Source organism: Tursiops truncatus, chromosome 17, assembly GCF_011762595.2.
Source record: "Tursiops truncatus isolate mTurTru1 chromosome 17, mTurTru1.mat.Y, whole genome shotgun sequence".
Taxonomy (NCBI): domain Eukaryota; kingdom Metazoa; phylum Chordata; class Mammalia; order Artiodactyla; family Delphinidae; genus Tursiops; species Tursiops truncatus.
In genome coordinates this window covers 9,984,534-10,004,717 of record NC_047050.1, presented here as the reverse complement: position 1 = coordinate 10,004,717, position 20,184 = coordinate 9,984,534, and the positions used below count along the sequence as shown (strand labels likewise).

The 20,184-nt window shown below is 37.7% G+C and overlaps 1 long non-coding RNA gene across 1 annotated transcript in view; it reads left to right on the top strand.

Annotated features, from left to right (window-relative positions):
* LOC141276841 (uncharacterized) overlaps nt 1-20,184 on the top strand; it is a 318,458-nt gene that overhangs the window by 248,684 nt on the left and 49,590 nt on the right. Inside the window, exon 3 of the long non-coding RNA XR_012327020.1 lies at nt 10,819-10,971. This is a non-coding gene — a long non-coding RNA (uncharacterized lncRNA). The remainder of the gene's footprint in view (nt 1-10,818; nt 10,972-20,184) is intronic.

Genomic DNA, 20,184 nt, shown 5'->3' with positions numbered 1-20,184 from the left:
GAGAAGATGACCAATTAAGATTTTCTGGGACAAAATCTTAGTTTTCCAAATATTTTATTTGTGTCCTCTATGAAATGCTTTAAAACATTTTTTTTCTTAAGCGTAATTACTGTTTTAAAAAAAAAAATAACTGGTTGTATGTGTTTATCTTAACCCTTTAAAATTTCAATCTTGGCATTTTTTTTCTCCTCTTTGATGTCTGTAGAACGTTCCTCCACCTTTTATGCAGAGATCTAATTGTACTTATTATAAAATAATTGCAAATAACTCCAAATTTCAGAATCATGTGTAATAAGACACACTCAATTTTAAAGAAAAATGTACATGTTATATTTTCAAAACACAAAAGACAAGCTTTGAGGAATCCACTTAGTCCTAAATATCGATAATTTTCACAAAAGCCTTACACTGAGCATGTATTTCTACTATAAATTAGGAGAAAACCTTCATATTTTGTAAAATGTTCTCAGAGCTTACAATTAAAATAAAGGGATAAAGTGGAATTACATCTTTTTCAAAGAGGACCACAGGCACAAAGGCATGAATGTGTGAATTTTATTTACAACTCTAAAGCAGATTGAAATGCCAAAGCAACTTGGAAATCTGTCAAATAATGCTAAATCTTAAACACAGGGTGCTGTAATGGTGGTCACAGAGTCCAAGTTGGATTTCAGTATTGGAAGCCATGCATAACTATTAGTAAAAGAAAAGGAAAACACACACACACACAACTACCTAGCATAACTAGACAAAGCTGAAATGTGCTGAAATCTCCCCGTGCAAACTGCATAATAGCACTTGCAGTGGCCCCTTTCTGTCACCCACCGTAACCATCAAGCCTGATTCTGCTGCAGTCAGGTGCACAGCCGCAGAGCTCTGATGGCTGGCTGCAGAGAATTCCGAGGAAAGACACATTTGTGCAATTTTTCCTTGGACAATAATCAACAGTACTTTTTGATACATTTAGATTTTTCCTAAATCAATTGGAAACAAAGCGTGCAGGAATTTCTTCTGCCTTCTCCTAAAGTGAAGGTTTTATTTTGACTGAATCCTTCACTTAAGAACGTGCAGCCTTTTGATCAAGTATCATTTGCATTTCTGTATGGGGCCGGGTTTTGTGTTCTTTTCATGCATACTGTCTACTACGTGTATCATGTTGGTTCGTGCTAGTCACCATTTAAAACACTAGGTACCAAGTGTCGCCTTGTGAACAGAATCCATATGTATAAGCAGAAGACAATAGGATAGTGCAATTTAAAATTCAAAATTAATAGGTCTTTTGAATGGAACATATTTTTACTATGGATATTTTAAATATATGCTCAGATACAAAACGCGATATTTTGGTTTTTAAATGCTGCATCTTCAGATTAGCCCTGTCTCTTAAATTTTTTTTTAAAAAAAGGAAAAACAAAAAATGAAATGCTTCTCAAGGCTTTTCTTCAGAGCCAAGCACTCTGCATGTTCCGTCAAGGTGGGTAGCATTAAGAAATAATAATAAACAAACTTTACGTTACATTATGTAGCCCAAAGAGTTCTTAAACAAGAAGCTCTGGTTTTACAAAAAGTTGTCTTTGTGGGGATCAGCAAGCACACTGCTTTGTGTACAGAAATGGAAAGAATTTGTAAGGGCACGTATATGTGTGTGTGAAATAATCTTTATCTACATCATTTTTATTAAAAGGTCAACAATTTTTTTTTCCTTGCTTCATGGAGAAATGTTCTTTTACCATCCTTATCTCAAAAAGCTGGTAAGAAAAACAGTTTTCCCCTTTTCTCCAATTTTGAAGGCATCCTTTCATAGAGAAATGACCAGACCCTGTCTGTTTCATTTATCCATGTGTGGCTATTAAAACTGCCTAGATCTCAAACACACACAAACACCTTGTCAATAAAGTAGTAAATTAAATGACTGGCATTTAAAAAAAAAAAAAAAAAAAAACCTTCTGGTAAATTTTCTCATTAGCAGACAAATATTTTGCACCCAAAATAGTTGTCTCAGGCTTAGAGCTTCGACAAAATTTTAATAAGACAGGCTCTGAGTTTAGCAAAGAGTGTATTATAACACACATGGAGTAGTCATCCATTTTATCATTTTTAAGAAAAGTATTTCAATTTAACACAGTTTTTCTTAAAAGAACAACAGCTTTATTAACTAGGTCTCACATAGCACATTTTTTTGAAAAATATGATTCAAGTTTGCGTTTGAAGCATTGTGATAGCATTCATCAAAAATAAAGCTAAGCAGAATACAAATTACGTATCTCTCAATCAGAGAGAGTTGAGGCTCTAATGTCAGGAATATATTATTGGAGGAAAGCCTTTTAGTGTCTTCACTAATCGGGTGGTTCTTTCTGCTTTTCCTCACCTACTGAGCAAGGCAGCGTGTAGTATCTATGAAGATGCTTGATGTTTCTTAGATAATGTGGTTTGGAAGATGCTGTTTGCAAGCTTATTTGCTTCTGGGTTGCGTTCATAAAGCAGGAGAATATAATTCATTTCTGCATATCTGCTAGACTGGACAAATCAAGGTGACAATCCGTGGTTAGCTCTGTCAGGCCCTTTGTCCCACTGCTGCTGTGAATGGAAGTACAATGAGAGCAAAATGGAATATATAACAGTCCAGCTGCCTTGTTGTGACAGCCCAGTCCCACCATTGCTGTGTGTCAGCTCACGTTTGTGTACCGGTAGCCAGTCCATAAGATGACAATGCAAATAGTGTGAAGAGTCTTCTGGAAGATAACAAATCATGTTGGGGGTCGAGGTGTGCGAGGAGAGGAAAAGGGGAGGTTGGACACATGTCTTAGAAAAATAATGATCCGTAAAAGGTTATATTTTTGGTACAGTGATTCCATTCAAATGCAGGGCCCTCATCGCCATTCTGGCATGTGTTTCAAAGACGCAGGTAGGCGCTTATCCTTAAATTTATCATACCATTTCTGTATGCAAGTTTCTGCATTAATGTTACTTTTAGGGCTATTTATATTTCATTTACGCATGCAATTAATCATCTTTACTGTGTTGATGCTACTGGCGTCAGCAGTGTGACTTAATTAAATTTGAAATTATAGTACAGTAAATATAGGCTTCCAACTAGCCAGTCCAAATTAAATGCTGTGGTCTATTTCTTACCCATGGTGTTTTCCAATTTAAGTGTTCATTTGAAAGGTTACATTTCAGGCGGAAATCAGGTTTCTTTTTCAAAAACTTAACTGTTGCTATACTAGAATCTCTCTCTTTCAGTGAGTATTCCTATCTAGTATCTCTATTCGCAGTATATAAGTACAGTGTCATCTGTATTGATTACCTTACCTTTGCTATTTATCTGATTGGATAACTAATATTCTTTAAGGGACGTTTTTACCCCCTTCATACATTTCCCTCTGATACATCAGCCCTGAGCTGCCTTAAAAAGGTCTCGCCTCCATTTTGTTTCAGGCTGAAAATCACACAATTAGCCCACAGAATGGAGGTTCTCGGCTCTGCTCTATATCCTGGCTCTCAGATGGGTAGTTTTACCTGTTTGAAAGCCCAGGCAGAACGGTTTACTGTTGATCTGGTTAAACTGGCCTCTGAAGAATATTCTTACGATATCAAAGAAACGACTCTCGCTTAGCAGAAACCTTAGAGCTCGAGATCTCTGTGGTGTTATCAGTAGAGAATTATCCTCTGTGCAAGTCTTGCACATCCTTGCCCTCCTTACTTGATAGCGTGAACAATTAAACTATTTATTCAAAAATTCCACTGTAAAATGCCAGGCTCTAAAACACTGCTCACTTAATTTCTTTAAATGTGTATATGTTATGTATTACAGCCTTCTTCAAATAGTTTATAATGTATCTAGCAAGGTATCTGACCAGAAACATAGTCACACTCCTATCATGTATACAATACAGGGTTTGAATACTAGGAAATTTGTCATCCATAAAGTGCAGCACAGGACTTGTGTGTAAAAAGCACAAGCTCTTTTTCTTTTTCTTTTCTTTTTTTCTTTCTTTCTTTCTTTTTTTAATGCAGTGCTGCCTTGTCTGCACTTTTTGAAATTGCATATTTATCAGTTCATGAATTATTTATGAGATTGGAAAAGGTTGGGGGGTGAAGCACTGAGAGGATGAAGAAGAAGAACATACAAAAAATATATGCTTGAAATACTTGGGATGGGAGACGCTTCTAATGTGAACGCCAGCAATTCTGCTCAAGAGTAGCTGCATTTTGATCTTTTGGTGTATGTTTGGATTCAGTGTTATATATTTTGGTATTTAAACGTTGCTTTGCTGTGCTGTCTGCTTGCTTTCCGAGGAAATTAGGAAGAGCATAGTCTGTTTAAAATTAGGTGAAATGGGGACAAAAATGAACAGAGCATTTCAAACACTTCTAAAGTGTAGAGTATTTAATAAATTTTAATCTTTTGTCTGTCAGCCTCTATTGTTATCAAGAAAGAGCTGACAGATTGAGGATTAATGAAATGTTTCATAAATTAGAAATGAAACTATCAGCAGAATGTCCAAAGTAGGACTCAAACATTGTTCAAGCAAGAGCTTTGGACCAGTAGAATAGCCCGTTCTTAAATCCAATCCCTTTCAATCTCGTGGGGGAAAAAATAAACCTCCCATATCCACTGGCTGAGAACATATATTCAGCTTCTTTCCTTAAAGAAATCTATGTTTTCTACTTGTTTTTGGCAGAATATTTTTCACTTATCTTTCTCAAAAACAAACTAAAAGCACAAGAAAGAGGAAAACAACCTCAAAAGTGACTTTAAAACCAAGAAACTCAATGCTAAGAATTTCATTAGTGAGTATAAACATGTTAACGGGTAGAATGACACCAAATATAACGTAGGATCCTAACCCTTCTATTTCCAGAGCACTTCAGTGGGGTACGTGTGTGTGGAAGGAGGACTCATGGGAAGAGAGGAGTGGATGTATTTAGGACCCTGCTGTAACTTCTGAATATATTCCACAGTATAACATCAGGATGGGTCACTAAATCCCCCAACCTAACCCTCCCTGTTAAAAATAAATACATAAAAAGATGAATCGTCTGACAATAAATTCTAAAAATGGTATTTTCTTAATCCCCACAGAATTTCCTATATAAAGGGTGCAATAGGAAACATGTTGGCCGAAAATAAATGAGGGACATGTGTTGTGTTGAACCTTGAAAATGTGCTACGCTGAAAAGAAAAATATTTTGCGTGTGCAATACATGACCCAACGCTCCATTTTCGGTTCGGAAGATCCTGATTTAGGTATTAACAGTTTAAAGTTGAAACTGATCTTTTAACTCTTCTTCTTGCTGTTCTATTCATTTGGAGTTATTAACTTTTCTTCATGGTCATTCTGACCGTTTTTCTTATCGGCCAGAGATACAGAATCTGAAAGTGGGCTGGTGGAGTGTATAAAAATGTTTAGCCTAATCACTCCCTAATGACAGCGACTTATGTCCTCAGTGCAGTCGATTTGTTTCCTGGGTTTTAAAAGTAGATTATTTCCATGGTGCAGGCTTAGTGTAAGCTGTTGAGAAAACCACAAGCACTGCACTTCAGCCTGGGTTTGGGACATTCGCCAAGGGTAATCTGATTAAAAGGGCATTTTTTTACAACATTGTGCTGCTTTGAAAATTCTGCGCCACCAGACAGAGTAGGGGCCACAAAACTGCGTTTTGAAGACCAACTAGTTTTCTTGAGCAAAATTAAAAGCCTGGTGATTCTCTTCAACCTAAGTGCAACGGAGAAGCAAAACCTCCTTACAACACATCTGTCACCTATCACAAGTCCTTTCGAGATCTGTTTAAGCAGCTGTTCAAGCTTGTTTTGCTTTGAGCCACATGAACTCATGACATAGGTGTACCGCTCGTTAGCCTGGTTCCATGGAGAAGTATGAAAACAGTAAGTTTCCAGTTCTGGTTTTGTTATTGTGTGACTTGCATTGAGAACCGTTAACAGTTATGGTTGGTTACCTAAGAAGTCAGCAGCTGTAAGTTGTTAAAAGGTAATTATCATATCTCAAATCTGGGGTGTCTTCTAAAAGATGGAATATAATACTAATCAAATATGTCATGTTTGCACACATTGGAACGTACTCAGAGAAACTTCCTTGCATCACTTATTGAAGTATTTTCATATTTTTTCCATGGGATCTCAGTAGGCAAGTAAAGATAGATAACTAAATCTGTTCCCATTTTCCTAACATCCCTAGAGTAGGATGGATAGTAAATTCATGTGAGAATCCATCCATTTAAATAACCATAGGTCTGTTTGCACCCAAAATTTGTATACACTGCTGATAGGTGAATACTTGGCTTCTGTTGCTTCTTCAGACTTTGCTGATGGATTTTGTTAACACTTTGTCTTTGTTGGGAGGACATTTCCTCCCTTTCTCCCATCAAATTAAGGAATTTCAAAATAACTGAAACGTTGTCATGAGATACTATGACACAGTTCTGAAAAGAAAAATAAAATATATTTTAATGCCATGTATGATTTGTTCAGCAAATGTGCCAGGTATTGTGTTAGTGCTGTACATGAACCAGTCCCTTCCCATGAGCTGATCACACTCTACAGAGGGATAGTATGATACAAAGGGGTAAGTGTAACACTTAATCCAGAAGCCAATGGCTGAGGGACCAGAGAGTAGGGAACAGTATTACTCTTGAAAGAGATTGGCATCCGTGAACTATACGTTAAAAAAAAAAAAAAAAAAGAAAGTATTCCTTTTAACAGTGGAATGTTTTATAATCCCCAAGTTTACCTGTCACAATAAAAACTAGTGTCAATGAAAGAACATAGACAGACATTTTCGTGTATATACCTCACAACATTCAGGTCTCATTACTGGCAAAAGCTTTGCTACGTTTTTGTGGTACCCTACAACATGTTGAATTCTTCTACATTGTGTGTTTCTAAATTCTCTGGGCTATATTTTCAGGGAAATAAATCCCTGAGCGCGTCATTCTCAGTCAATATCAAAAATGGTGGCATTTCTTAAAATACACTTTCTAACTTTTGGTAATGCAGAGGGAATGTGCTGAAAACAACTCGAGTCAAAATAGAAACCCGGAGATACTGCCGATTGAATTAGGCCTTTCCCTGCGACAAGCATCTATTGCATTTCTTTGTTAGAGATGACTGTTTTTCTTCTGAGCCATCTGTAACTTCCCGGGAACATTGCTCTAGGATGGCTCAGGAGTGTGTGATATGGTAGAGAGGGGTCAATGACAAAACATGGGGTTTCCAAAGAAACTCTCTGCAATCAGTAGGTCATGTTTCAGGAAAGCACTGCTGTCACTTCAGAGCAAAATTCCCATCTGTGCCAGTGGGGTTGCCCTGATGGATGCAGAGAGCGTTTTATGGTCTTTCTTCCCCCTGCAGAATAGAAAGGGTAATTTCACTCAGGCACATTAATATGAATGGCTTGGAGTTATATGATTGAAGATTTTTTAATACTAGCACCCATGTCAGCACGTAGGGTAGAAACAGTGCCCCGGGGTGCCAGTGAGCCAAAGTACACACTCCTGTGACCAGAGAGACAAAGTGAAATGATTTTATTCTGGAGAGGTACAGGTAAGGGTGAAGAGGTATTTTCCTGCTTTTCTCTGTATTTGGTGTGTTATTTTAGAAGCAGTCCTTTGAAAACCTTCTAGGGAAAATTGGCCATGAGAAACCATAACTCCACACATCTGCCCGTATAACCCTTCTGTAGCACCAGTAATGTTTCTTAACCAATTTTACCCTTTGAAATTCAAGGGTAGATTTATTTTTTTAATTTAAGTTTTGGATATCTCTTTAAGATTTTTGAATTTTGTGCCACTAAAAATGAGATATTCGTGTCAGGGAGATGTCCTGCTGTTCCATGAAAGGGAGGGGGACACTATTTAAAAAAAAAAATCCTGATAATCAAGGCCACCTGTGATCCTGGGCTGCTTTCTGGAACACAAAGGCACTGAGGAGAGCTGTTCCCCGAACCAAAGCGAAATTTCTATGATCCACAAGACACTTCAACCTCTTCCCACTAAGAAAAAAAAGAAAATCATGCTACAGCAAGATCAGCTGCTTTCTGTTCCTTCCTTTAAAAAAAAAAAAAAAAAAAAATCGAGGTGGTTGCTATTTAGCACAAAGCCCTGTGACCTTAGTACTGGGGCTGCTTTGAAACACCGAGCTATTTAATGATGCAAATTACAAACAGAGGGAAAACATCAGAAGAGTCTGTCTGGAAATTAGCTTGTTGGACTGAAAATTAACTAGCTTAATCGAACTTGCAGGACTCAGATTTTCTCTGCAGAAGCCTGGCTTGGAGCTTTGGTCCATTTGCATTATCTCACTATTCAGTGGAACCCTTGGAATTGCTGGAAATTAGAGACAGGAAAATCTATCTTCTATTTGCATGGTTGAAATGACCAAATAGGCCTCTTGGATTTTTAGGAAGGGTCTTAAGTTTTCCAAAGAACCATTACATTAGATACTTGCAAAAAGTCAACCTAGAAAAATTCAATTAAATTATAACTATATTTTAACAGTTCCTAAAATGCTGAGTCAAATTATCCTTTCATCCTTAAGAACTAGGGTGAATCATATATGTGTTGATACATGATGACATTTTTCTTTGGTTTTAGGACATGGTATTGTAACAACAGGACTCAATTCATGCAGAGAGAATCCTTGTAAACATTGAATCTAGTCAGAGACTTCAAAGTCATGCTTAAGACATAGGGCTACATTTGAGGCTTATGAATAATTCTGAAGGTCAAATAATTGTACCACGTAGAGATAACAGCATCGGGTCATCAAGATCTATATTAAAACATCAGTTTTTAAATTAAGGGAAGAACTCAACAACTTTAAAGCCATATTTTTATTTTCTAAGAGCTATGAATGGGACTGTGTGATGATTTCTCTGAATAGTTTCAGAAATATTTGTGCTTTCACATTTTTTTTGATAGATGGGATGACTATACTTGGTTTTTTTTTTTTTTTTTTGGTACGCGGGCCTCTCACTGTCGTGGCCTCTCCCATTGCGGAGCACAGGCTCCGGACGCACAGGCTCAGCAGCCATGGCTCACGGGCCCAGCCGCTCCGCGGCATGTGGGATCTTCCCAGACGGGGGCACGAACCCGTGTTCCCTGCATCGGCAGGCGGACTCTCAACCACTGCGCCACCAGGGAAGCCCTATACCTGTTTTTTTATTATAAAACCAAGGGAGCAAAAATCCTAAACCATATACCGAGCAGATCTTCTGCTTTATGTCCAGCCTAGCAATCAAACATCTCTGTCTGACAGGGGAAAATAACATATATAAGTGATGACACCCAATACAGTATATCCCTAAATTAAAAGAATTCTGTAAATGGTAAAAGTATACTTAATGATAAAGTAGCCTCATATCCTAACATTTTTAAAAACTTTAATTTGAGAAATGTAGTAGTTCAGAATAGAGTTGGAAGCAATATCATAGCACAGAGACAGTGGAGAGAAATCCACTGCTACTATTTGGATATCATAATACAATAATATTGATGACCTTAGGCAGAATTCAGCAAAATAAGATGATAAACATTTTTATCATTTTTTTATTTTTTAAAAAGTAAAATATGTCATAAATTTGTTATTTGTAAACTTTAAATAAGAAAATCTCTGGTAATAGTTTCTGAATTTCTATTGAGACTAATGACAGTTCATAATTATGTCAAATTAAGTTATTAGGAACATTTCTAACTTTTTACCAGAACTTTCTAAGTTTTTACAAGATGGTAACTTATTATCTTTGCAACTATTTTAAAACAACTGAAGAAACTCAGTCTCTGTTAAATTTTTTAAGTTGAATGTTTTTCAGTGATGAAGTAGCCTATAGACTTCCACAATATGCCAGTATCAACAGCACCAGGTAGCCAACTTATTTAATTGTGATATTCAAGTCCATTGTAGCAATGACAATTCTATTATTAAGCATTTGCAAACTAAACAATAGATGTTATTGGTTAATATTTTGACAAGTGTTGAATAAAATGCATTAACTATCATTAAATGCTTATAAAATCATATTTTACAAATTAATGCACAAATCTTATTTGCAAAAAAATGATGCTATCAACATCTTCAATCTGTGTTTAAATAGCACGTACGATTTTGGGTTATTTCTTTACCTTGGTGTCTTTAAATTGATAGACAAGAGAGCAATGGTCCTCCAAGAAAATTGACTGTGAAACTGTTTTACTAAGTCTCTGGATCTCTGTGATGTACGCAATCCACTGTTTGTTGATTGCATACATCAGTGCTTTCTGGTTTCATTCTCTTATAACTATGATAAAGGCCCAATTAAAAAAAAAGTGATTTAAGCAAGATAATTCTTTTGATCACTGTGAAAATACATTCAGGAGATGATAAGGTGTTTTCTTTTTCATTACCATTCAGGGTCACTTTTCGTAGTGCTACTCAAATTTAAGGGCTTGGTTCTAAACAACTTTCATTTTGTAATCTGAACAACTGTCTGAAAATATTTCACCTCTAGAGGGAAATTACCCAAGATTCCCTCTCTTCCTCTTTCCCACTGCCTACAGTTTGCTTTACCTCTCCAGTTCTCTGAATAGGTGAATACTACATTGTCACCTGATTCACAGTTTAAATGTCTTGCCCTCATCTAAGTAGTGCAATACATCAGCCTTAGGTTTTACATCCCTGGGGAATCCTAAGGTTGATAGCATGGTGCTCATGCCAACAGAGGGACTCTGAAGTACCAAGCCATCATCTTTATTCTATGAGGTGAAATTCATATTCCCACTGTGAAATTCACATTGGTTCATATATTTTTGTTATTATTATAGGTGGCTGGCTTTGATTCTTCTTACACATTTGGTGACTGAAGCTGCCCCCACCCCATGACTTAAAAGTATCGAAGATGGAACACTTGTTCAGTGACTAAGCTAATTCTGAAGCCTAATGTGTTTACATAAAGAATGGACCATAATAGTATACATGTAAGTATACGTTATGATACATATGAATATATGTTGTAAAATATAGCAGATACAATACATATTATGATATGTTTAGACTGTATTCATAGATATGCACATATACCACTCTAGGTGGCAAATAAGTTTATTTAGTGTGTGTTATTTCAAAAAAAAAAAGTCCTGCATGCATTAAAAACTGTAAATGGTTTATAGGCAGAGCATACATGTTACAGTGGGGGAAAAATTTTGCCATAAAAGACCATAATAGTGGTTAGCTTTTAACGTTCACGTTGATAGATTCTGAGTGAATCACCCCTAGAAAGTGGGCGATGTAGGAGGCGGGTCAGGACGCCCTCATGTCCTTCTGCACAGAGAAGCCGGCTTCCCTAGGTAGGGATGTGGGGCGGTTCCCAGAAACTGCATCTCGGCAGCACCAGCACATCCATCCTGAGCCCAGGCTGTGGACAGCTCCTCCGCGGAGAAGGAGCTTAGGATCGCGGTCCCTCTTTTCCATCACCCCCTCCATCCCCTGGCTCCGTTTAGCAATCTGAGCTCTGCATGTGAGCTGCGATGTGATGTCTGACATTTTTGCAGCAGAGCCTGCGGGAAGAAACAATATTGGTGTCTGCGGGCTGGGAGGGGACAGGAAGATCCGAGGGAGAGATGGGTGGCAGGGAGCTCGGGCAGGCAGGGACCTGGGGTGCAGAGGGGTCTTATCTCTTCCCACGAGATCTCCCTTTATCTCAAGGCCGAGAATAGAACCTCCTGTTAATACAAGTACATCCTATTTAAACACATTGCTTCCCTCCACCGGCTAGCTGTGGGCTTCAGGTACGGTGACTTCACTACCATCGCCTTAGGTGGATTTCAAAGGCCAGGAGCCCACCAACATTTTTCTTTTTTTTTTCCCCTTACAGATTGCTTTTTTCTAGGAAGCTTCCACATGTTTACTTATTCTACCACCACCAACAGGTCGTTTGTGTTTCTGGCACACTCTGGTCATTACATAAGAGTAAATATTGTTAACAACAGGAATAGGAATTTGGAATTACCTTACCTGCATGTAAAATTAATGCTTTCCTTTCTGCAGGAACCGTGAAAGCTTGAGAGGCTTATATAAAAAGTGCTACACAATTGTCAGAAGAAGCATTACTGTGATGAGCATCCCCTTCATTTTACAAAGTAAACATTTAAGAAGTAATTAGCAAAGAAAATACTGCTTACTTAAAGGTAGAGAGATGACACTTTAGTTACATTAAGTCTGTATATTCTAAACTTTTAACTTTACATCGTGTGATTTCCCAAGGAATAACTCTCACTTAGCATTTTCTCAGCGCAGGCATCACTCAGACTTATTCAGTGGCAGAAACTGTGCTGAGTGTACACTTACACCCTTCATGAAAAGATCTGATAGGAGGCAGACAGCCAGAGAGAACTTCAAGGATTTGGCAAAGGCAAGGACATCTCTTAACCTATCCCAAATTCTCATTTTTGAACATGTAAAATTTCAGGCATTTAAAAAAATAAATTTAATTATGTGGAGCTCAGTACTTTCTTCACAGTACTGGTACTAGAAATAGTTGAAGAACAAACTGTTCTAAGTTTTATTTTTACTGGATCTGTAGGTAAGACTGCCAAAACTGTCACTTAAAAAATGTTGTTTGCAACCAGATTTTGGAGTCCTCGTTTCTGGTTCAGAACTTTGAAAATAGCAGCCAAATGTTTGGATACTTGTTCAGTGATGCAGATAAAAACTCTGGGATGGTCCAAGGCATTCCTATCTCTAAATGGAAAAAAATAATAGCAATAGTAAAAGGAAGGAGAAAGGCAAGAAGGAGGGTAGAAATTCAACCTAATGAGAAACGTTACAAACACTGTGCTTTGACCTACTTTGGAACTTTCCCTTTCTACCAGACTATATTCTCAAAGACAAAGTCAGCTTCCTCACCAAGTAACATGATTACTCTTTCATGACACCTTAGAATTCCAGGAAGAAAAGACCTCTGGGGTCACCTTGACATCCCCTGCCACTGCAGGCTTGAGTCGAGATCTCATGGATCACGCCCCGTGGTGCATTAAGGCAGGTTCTGATGTTGACGTAGCCCCTGTGATGAGGAGGGGAACAGATTTCCTTTACAAAGTAGGTCTAATAGCTCCCCTTTCCAAATTATTCAGTCACAGGCTCCGGTTCTACCTTCCTCCTGTCCTCGCCTCCCTCCCTCTGCAAACAAAAGGCACAGTACTCTGCACATTTTTGTTGTTCCCTGGGTTGCTCTGGTTGGGCAAAGATCATCATGCTCTGATTTAGTGTTTTCAAATAAGTGTGCCCTGGGCTGCAGCACTCTATTGAGAGACAACACAGCCCAAGCGGGAGAGTTCAGCATGGCCACTAATAAAACACAAGTGCGGCTTTGTCAGGCCACGAGTGATTACTTGAACAAGTGCCAACGAAGAAACCAAACATTAGAGCTCAGCGCTTCAGACCCTCAAGACAAAGGGCCAATTGACTTTCCTCATTAGTTTTTGTGCCAAACATGTAAACACAGTTTCCTCTCTATCTTTGATGCTCAAAACATGCCAGCTTGTTAACATCTTGGGTGGTACTGTGGTTTATGAGGCTATAAAGACTATTATGTTGGGTTGGGTATTTTTTTTCTCTTCTTCTTGGAAAAGACCAGTTTATCCTATTTAACTTTTTTTTTTTAGTGAAAGGAGAGTCTTTGGGGCACTTTTTACTTACCGTTAGTTCCATTGATTCAAATACAATAATTCACCCACCTGGGTCAGATCGAGCAAAATCCACTTCCTTTTAAATATTGTCAAAGGAAAACAAAGTTGGGTGGGCGATAAGGGGCTCTTTACTTCGCTTCAAATACAATAATTCAGAAATGTAGAAAGAAAGAAAGGAAGGAAGGAAGGAAGGAAGGGAGGAAGGAAGGAAGGAAGAATGAAAAGAAAGAAAGGCAAACCCCAGAGAGACATGATTCTTACTAAATCCTGCTGAATGTGTACAGTGAAAAGTCTGTTATGAATGTTTCAAAGGCAAACCCTGTAAATATATCATTGTGAGAATAAGAATAAATAATCTAGAGGACGGACCAAGGAGAGGTAACTATGGTTGTCAAGTCACGTCAAAGCTCCGTCTTGTGTTAACTGACACTCACCGCCTCACCACACCCTCTTTTGGTGAGTGTCCTAATGGTGTCTCGGAAGTTTCGTTGTGCTATTTCAGCGGTGACTCTTGCTTCTCCTCTCTTCCTGTCCTCTTTGTATTTTGGCTGTTCTCTTACACCTGTGCTTACCCATACTTCAGACCCCGCTTCCTTTCACTCCTAACTTCTCAGGCCAGAGGAAACAGGTGTCTACAAACGTGTTGTCATTCGTGTGGTTATACAGAAAACCCTTTTCTTGACTATGTCTCCGTAACTAGGTTAAGACGATGTAACTAGGTTAAGACGTAACTAGGTTAAGATGGCTTAGGCATCTGATTGTCATCATTGTGAGTCTTGACTCCATGAGTCGGCTGTGTTAACTTCTTCGATGCGAAATCATTTTGTTGCCTATTAAATTGACCAACATTAAAGTGTGATATCACAATATAGTGTCAAGGTATGTAAATTGTTCCAGATTCTGTGGATGGCCCTTTAATAGTATCTATCAATATTAAAAATGCATATATCTTTTATTTCAATAATTCCATTTCTAGGAATTTATTATACACATATACTCACACTTATGTTTAAAGGCTGATTTTAAACATACCGTATATAGGGAATTCCCTGGTGGTCCAATGGTTAGGACCCCACGTTTTCACTTCCTAGGACCCAGGTTCAATCCCTGGTTGGGGAACTAAAATCATGCAACTGGCACGGTGTAGCAAAATAAATACATACATATAAAAATTAATTAAGTACCATGTGTAGCATTGTTTGTAATCACAAAAGGTTGGGGGAGAAAACCCTAAATGTCCATCACTAGGGACTGATTAAATAAATCATGAGATTTCCATCCTAAGGAAAACTATGTATCTGTTCAAAATAACACTGCTACTCAGTATGTATTAAAATAGAATCATCCCACTTTATACGTTTTAGTGAAAAAAGCAAGGTGTATAAGAATATGTCTAAAAAGCTAACATTCGTATAAAAGAATTATATAAATATATTTGCATATATGTGAACATATCTATATTATGGATTACCCATGGGAAAAGGCACAGTTAATTGGTAGGATAAGTGGCCTTAGAGAAGGGGGAATTGGACTCTAAGGGCCAGGAAAGGAGACTTACGTTTTACTATATAACTTTTTGTACCTTTTGAATTTCTTATAATATCAATGCATTTCTTGGTCTAGTGAAATAAATTACATATTTTAAAGCATATCTTAGAGAGGAATACATAAATTCACTACTATCTATTAAAACCATTATTAAATAGTTTAACTGTATTGAATGGTTTCATGATTAATTATTAAACCATTATTAAGCAACTCACACTATTAAAACCATAATATGAGTTATTTTGTCTTTTAATAAAAACTGGCTCTACGTTTTACGCCATATACAAATACTGAAACGTTATGTTGTATATCTGAAACTAATATAATGTTATATGTCAACTATACTTCAATTAAAAAAGAAAAGCTGGCTCTGTTGACTCCAATGGAAATGGGACTGAATTTTGATATATTTCATCATGGAAGAATAAACACCGGGAGGCAGTGTGAGGACTCTGGGTCCCTGGATGAATTAGATACTAGGTGGACGGGAGAGCAGATGTGAGACCTCTGAAGTTAAAATAAACTCAAAGACGATTTGATATGGTGCCAGCCTTGGCCAGAAACCTTAACAGATGTTTACGTGTCTGGGAGGTGAAGGGTTTTGGGGAACATCCCTAAGCTTTGCAGCAAGTTTAGCACTAAGGAAGGTGCATTAGTTCTTTCGGGCCACTGGGGTCCCATTTAGCGCCGACTACTACTATCACCACAGCCAATGGCCTAGAAACAGAGGATTTCCAAGTAATGATACCCCAGTGGCTGGGAAGAGTTAACGTACTTCCTCAGTGACTGCTTTACCATTGGGGAGTTACGTAGCCTCTGGGGAAGACAGAATTTGTTCTCACAAAGGCAGAGTAGTTTTGTCAATAACACTGAGAAATATCAGTAGAACACAGAAGCATGTTCTATTATGACTCCTTTGTAGATTTGTTCTGCTACCTTGGTCAGCACCTAACATTTCCTTGTTCCAGCACATCTGTGAGACAGGGCCATGGTCCCTGAGCCGCCCAGAGTTCAGGCATGGTATACGGATGGCTAAAATAGCACTTGGACAGCAAGTACTCTTGTAATATGGGGTGGCAAACTGTTACAGAGCCCAAAGCCATGTGCTAAAAATCAAATGCCTAGATGTTCGTGCTACTCACTAGCTAGCTGACCTTAGATATATTTCTTAACATCTCTCGGCCTCAGAGTCCTTAATTGTAAAGTATAAGATCAGACTTGATGACCTCTGACACTTGTTCCAACTTTCACTTTGATGAATTTTAGCCAAATACCTAAGAAACAGTGAAATAGAAGTTTGTAAAATGTACAATAGAATGTTACCATTTTTACTTTCTCCCAAGCTCCTCTATCGTTAGCCAAGCAATAACACTACTAAGAATGTAAAATTTAGAAAATACATCTTGGCCTAAAGAGATAAATATGAATTGATAAAATGTAGTGCTTATTGGCAATAGATTTATCTCTCTGTTTTGAAAAGGGGGCATGTACTCATGTGAAAGGCAAAAGAAAACTTAAAACATATTCAGCAGCACAAATAATATAAATAATCCAGAGCCACATTAAAAAATATGCAAAAATTAGGTGTGGTTAAACCAAGAAGGCTTACTGGAAGATGCAAGGAAAATAGGATATTTGGTATCTTTAACAAAGGAGGCAAGAATATACAATGGAGAAAAGACAGCCTCTTCAATAAGTGGTGCTGGGAAAACTGGACAGCTACATGTAAAAGAATGAAATTAGAACACGCCCTAACACCATACACAAAAATAAACTCAAAATGGATTGAAGACGTAAATGTAAGACTGGACACTATAAAACTCTTAGAGGAAAACATAGACAGAACACTCTATGACATACATCACAGCAGTATCCTTTTTGACCCACCTCCTAGGGAAATGGAAATAAAAACAAAAATAAACCAATGGGACCTAATGAAACTTAAAAGCTTTTGCACAGCAAAGGAAACCATAAACAAGATGAAAAGACAACCCTCACAATGGGAGAAAATATTTGCAAAGGATTAATCTCCAAAATATACAAGCAGCTCATGCAGCTCAATATCAAAAGAACAAACAACCCAATCCAAAAATGAGCAGAAGACCTGAATAGACATTTCTTCAAAGAAGATACGCAGATTGCCAACAAACACGTGAAAGAATGCTCAACATCATTAATCATTAGAGAAATGCAAACCAAAACTACAATGAGGTATCACCTCACACCAGTCAGAATGGCCGTCATCAAAAAATCTACAAACAGTAAATGCTGGAGAGGGTGTGGAGAAAAGGGAACCCTCTTGCACTGTTGGTGGGAATGTAAATTGATACAGCCACTATAGAGAATAGTATGGAGGTTCCTTAAAAAACTAAAAATAGAACTACCATACGACCCAGCAATCCCACTACTGGGCATATACCCTGAGAAAACCATAATTCAAAAAGAATCATGTACCACAGTATTCATTGCAGCACTATTTACAATAGCCAGGACATGGAAGCAAGCTAAGTGTCCATCAACAGATGAATGGATAAAGAAGATGTGGCACATATATACAATGGAATATTACTCAACCATAAAAAGAAACGAAATTGAGTTATTGTAGTGAAGTGGACGGACCTAGTGTCTGTCATACAGAGTGAAGTAAGCCAGAAAGAGAAAAACAAATACCGTATGCTAACACATATATATGGAATCTAAAAAAAAAAAGAAAAAATTGTTCTGAAGAACCTAGGGGCAGGACAGGAATAAAGACGTAGACGTGGAGAATGGACCTGAGGACATGGGTAGGGGGAAGGGTAAGCTAGGATGAAGTGAGAGAGCAACATGGACATATATACACTACCAAATGTAAAATAGATAGCTAGTGGGAAGCAGCCGCATAGCACAGGGAGATCAGCTCAGTGCTTTGTGACCACCTAGAGGGGTGGGATAGGCAGGGTGGGAGGGAGACGCAAGAGGGATGAGATATGGGGATGGATGTATATGTATAGCTGATTCACTTTGTTATACAGCAGAAATTAATACACCATTGTGAAGCAATTATACTCCAATAAAGATGTTAAAAAATAAATAAATAAATCCATCAATTCACACTCAAGGGGAGATTTATCAGGATGCATATACCAGGAACGGAAATCCTGGAGTCATCTCAGAATTATGCCTATCACACCATGTTAATTAATTAGAAGATTCAGTATTGTGAAGCTGTCAAACCAGTGTGTGTGTTATAGTGCAAGTTAACAAGAGAGTAAACCCGGAGTCCTCATCATGAGGAACTTCTTTTTCCCTTTCATTTCATTTTGTATTCATAGGAGGTAGTGGATATTCACTAAACTTAATGTGGTAATCATTTCATGATGTATGTGAATCATTATGCCGTACACCTTAAACTCACACAGTGCTGAATGTCAATTATAGCTGAATAAAACCGGAAGGGAAAAGAAAGAAATTAGAAAGAAAATATTTAGGGATAGAGTTTAGAGAAAGTAGGTCACCATTTCTCTTCTAATTAAGGATTAGATTGGATTGCAAGAAAAAGTTGTAACATTTCATTGTACGTATTATGCTTTGTGCATTACATGGAGCATCCTTCAACAGATTCCTCTCAGATAAGTGATTGTCTGAAATATTTATTTCATCCTCCTAGGGAGACATTGCAGATGAAAAACACACAAGTAAAACTCCTGAAAATATATCTAATAACGAACCTATTCAATATCTTGTTAGCACCTAACTTTGCAGAGCACCGCAGCACAGGCAGCTCAGACTCAAGTAACAGTCCTCTTGCTTCAAACAGTTTTCTATATAAATCTCCATTTGGGGATGTAAATATTCCAATAACACTGTGGTATAGTTAAATGAATTAACTAAGTACGTGAACAAATACCCTGACTAACGTACAGAGAAACACAAGCTAGCGAGCAGTCTCTGGGGAGCCAATATAGATGCTACAATGCTCACGCATATAGCATCTGGATGTTACTCATATTATGCCCGTCAGGTCTTCCCTCAGATTCTGCTTAATCTGATTTCATACATGATTATTCTCAGTCTGGTTGTATATACTTATTTCTCTCAACTCCATAGAATGATCAGAGGAAAAATCGTCAGGAGAAGGGGACTGTTATCGGCAGGCACACTGCCAGCCCAGACCTGTTGAAGGCTGTCACACGGGCTGGAGGAGGAGAGAATAAAACTACAGAACCACAGATATAGGAACTGGAACAGGTAGGCAGGGCAGGGCCATTAAGTGAAGGAGCAAATGGCTCAACAGAACTCACGAGCTCTCCGGGGCATGAAACATGGGCTATTAGAGCTCTGTACAATAACTGATAAAAATAGCGATGAACCTGAATCACAAAGAATAAAATAAATTATATTAAGTACATGTTGACCAACATAAATAGTTGAAACCAAAAGAACGTTGTGTTTATAGAGATTAAACTTTGGTTATCCAAAAAATTATGCTATTTGAAAAAGCTTAGTCCATTGGGAATTCAGCCAGCGTTTAAATACAATATACTTTTTTCCCCTATATTTACTGAAAGAGTGCTTTATAAAAGCATCTTTTGTGATACATGGACAAAAATCTCTCCGTCTTGAGTTCAAGTTTGTTTTACTGTAATGCATGACAAGTTTATGTATTTAGTTTCCTTAGATGCAAAATGGTGGTAGTAAGACCCACCTCAAAGTGATTATATAATGGTTAACTGATGATAAAATTTTTTTAAAAAATCACACTTAGAAAAATCACATTTATGTTCCAGTCTCTGTGCAAAAGCTTTATATGTATTAATTCAATTCTCACAACCACTTTATCAGGTAGGTCTGTTAGTATCACCCCCAGATTACAGGTGATGAAACTGAAGAGTAGAGTTACCATGTGTCTTGTCCAAAGTCTCACAGTTATACAGTGGCAGAGCCAGGATTCAAATTCAAGTATTTTGGCACCAG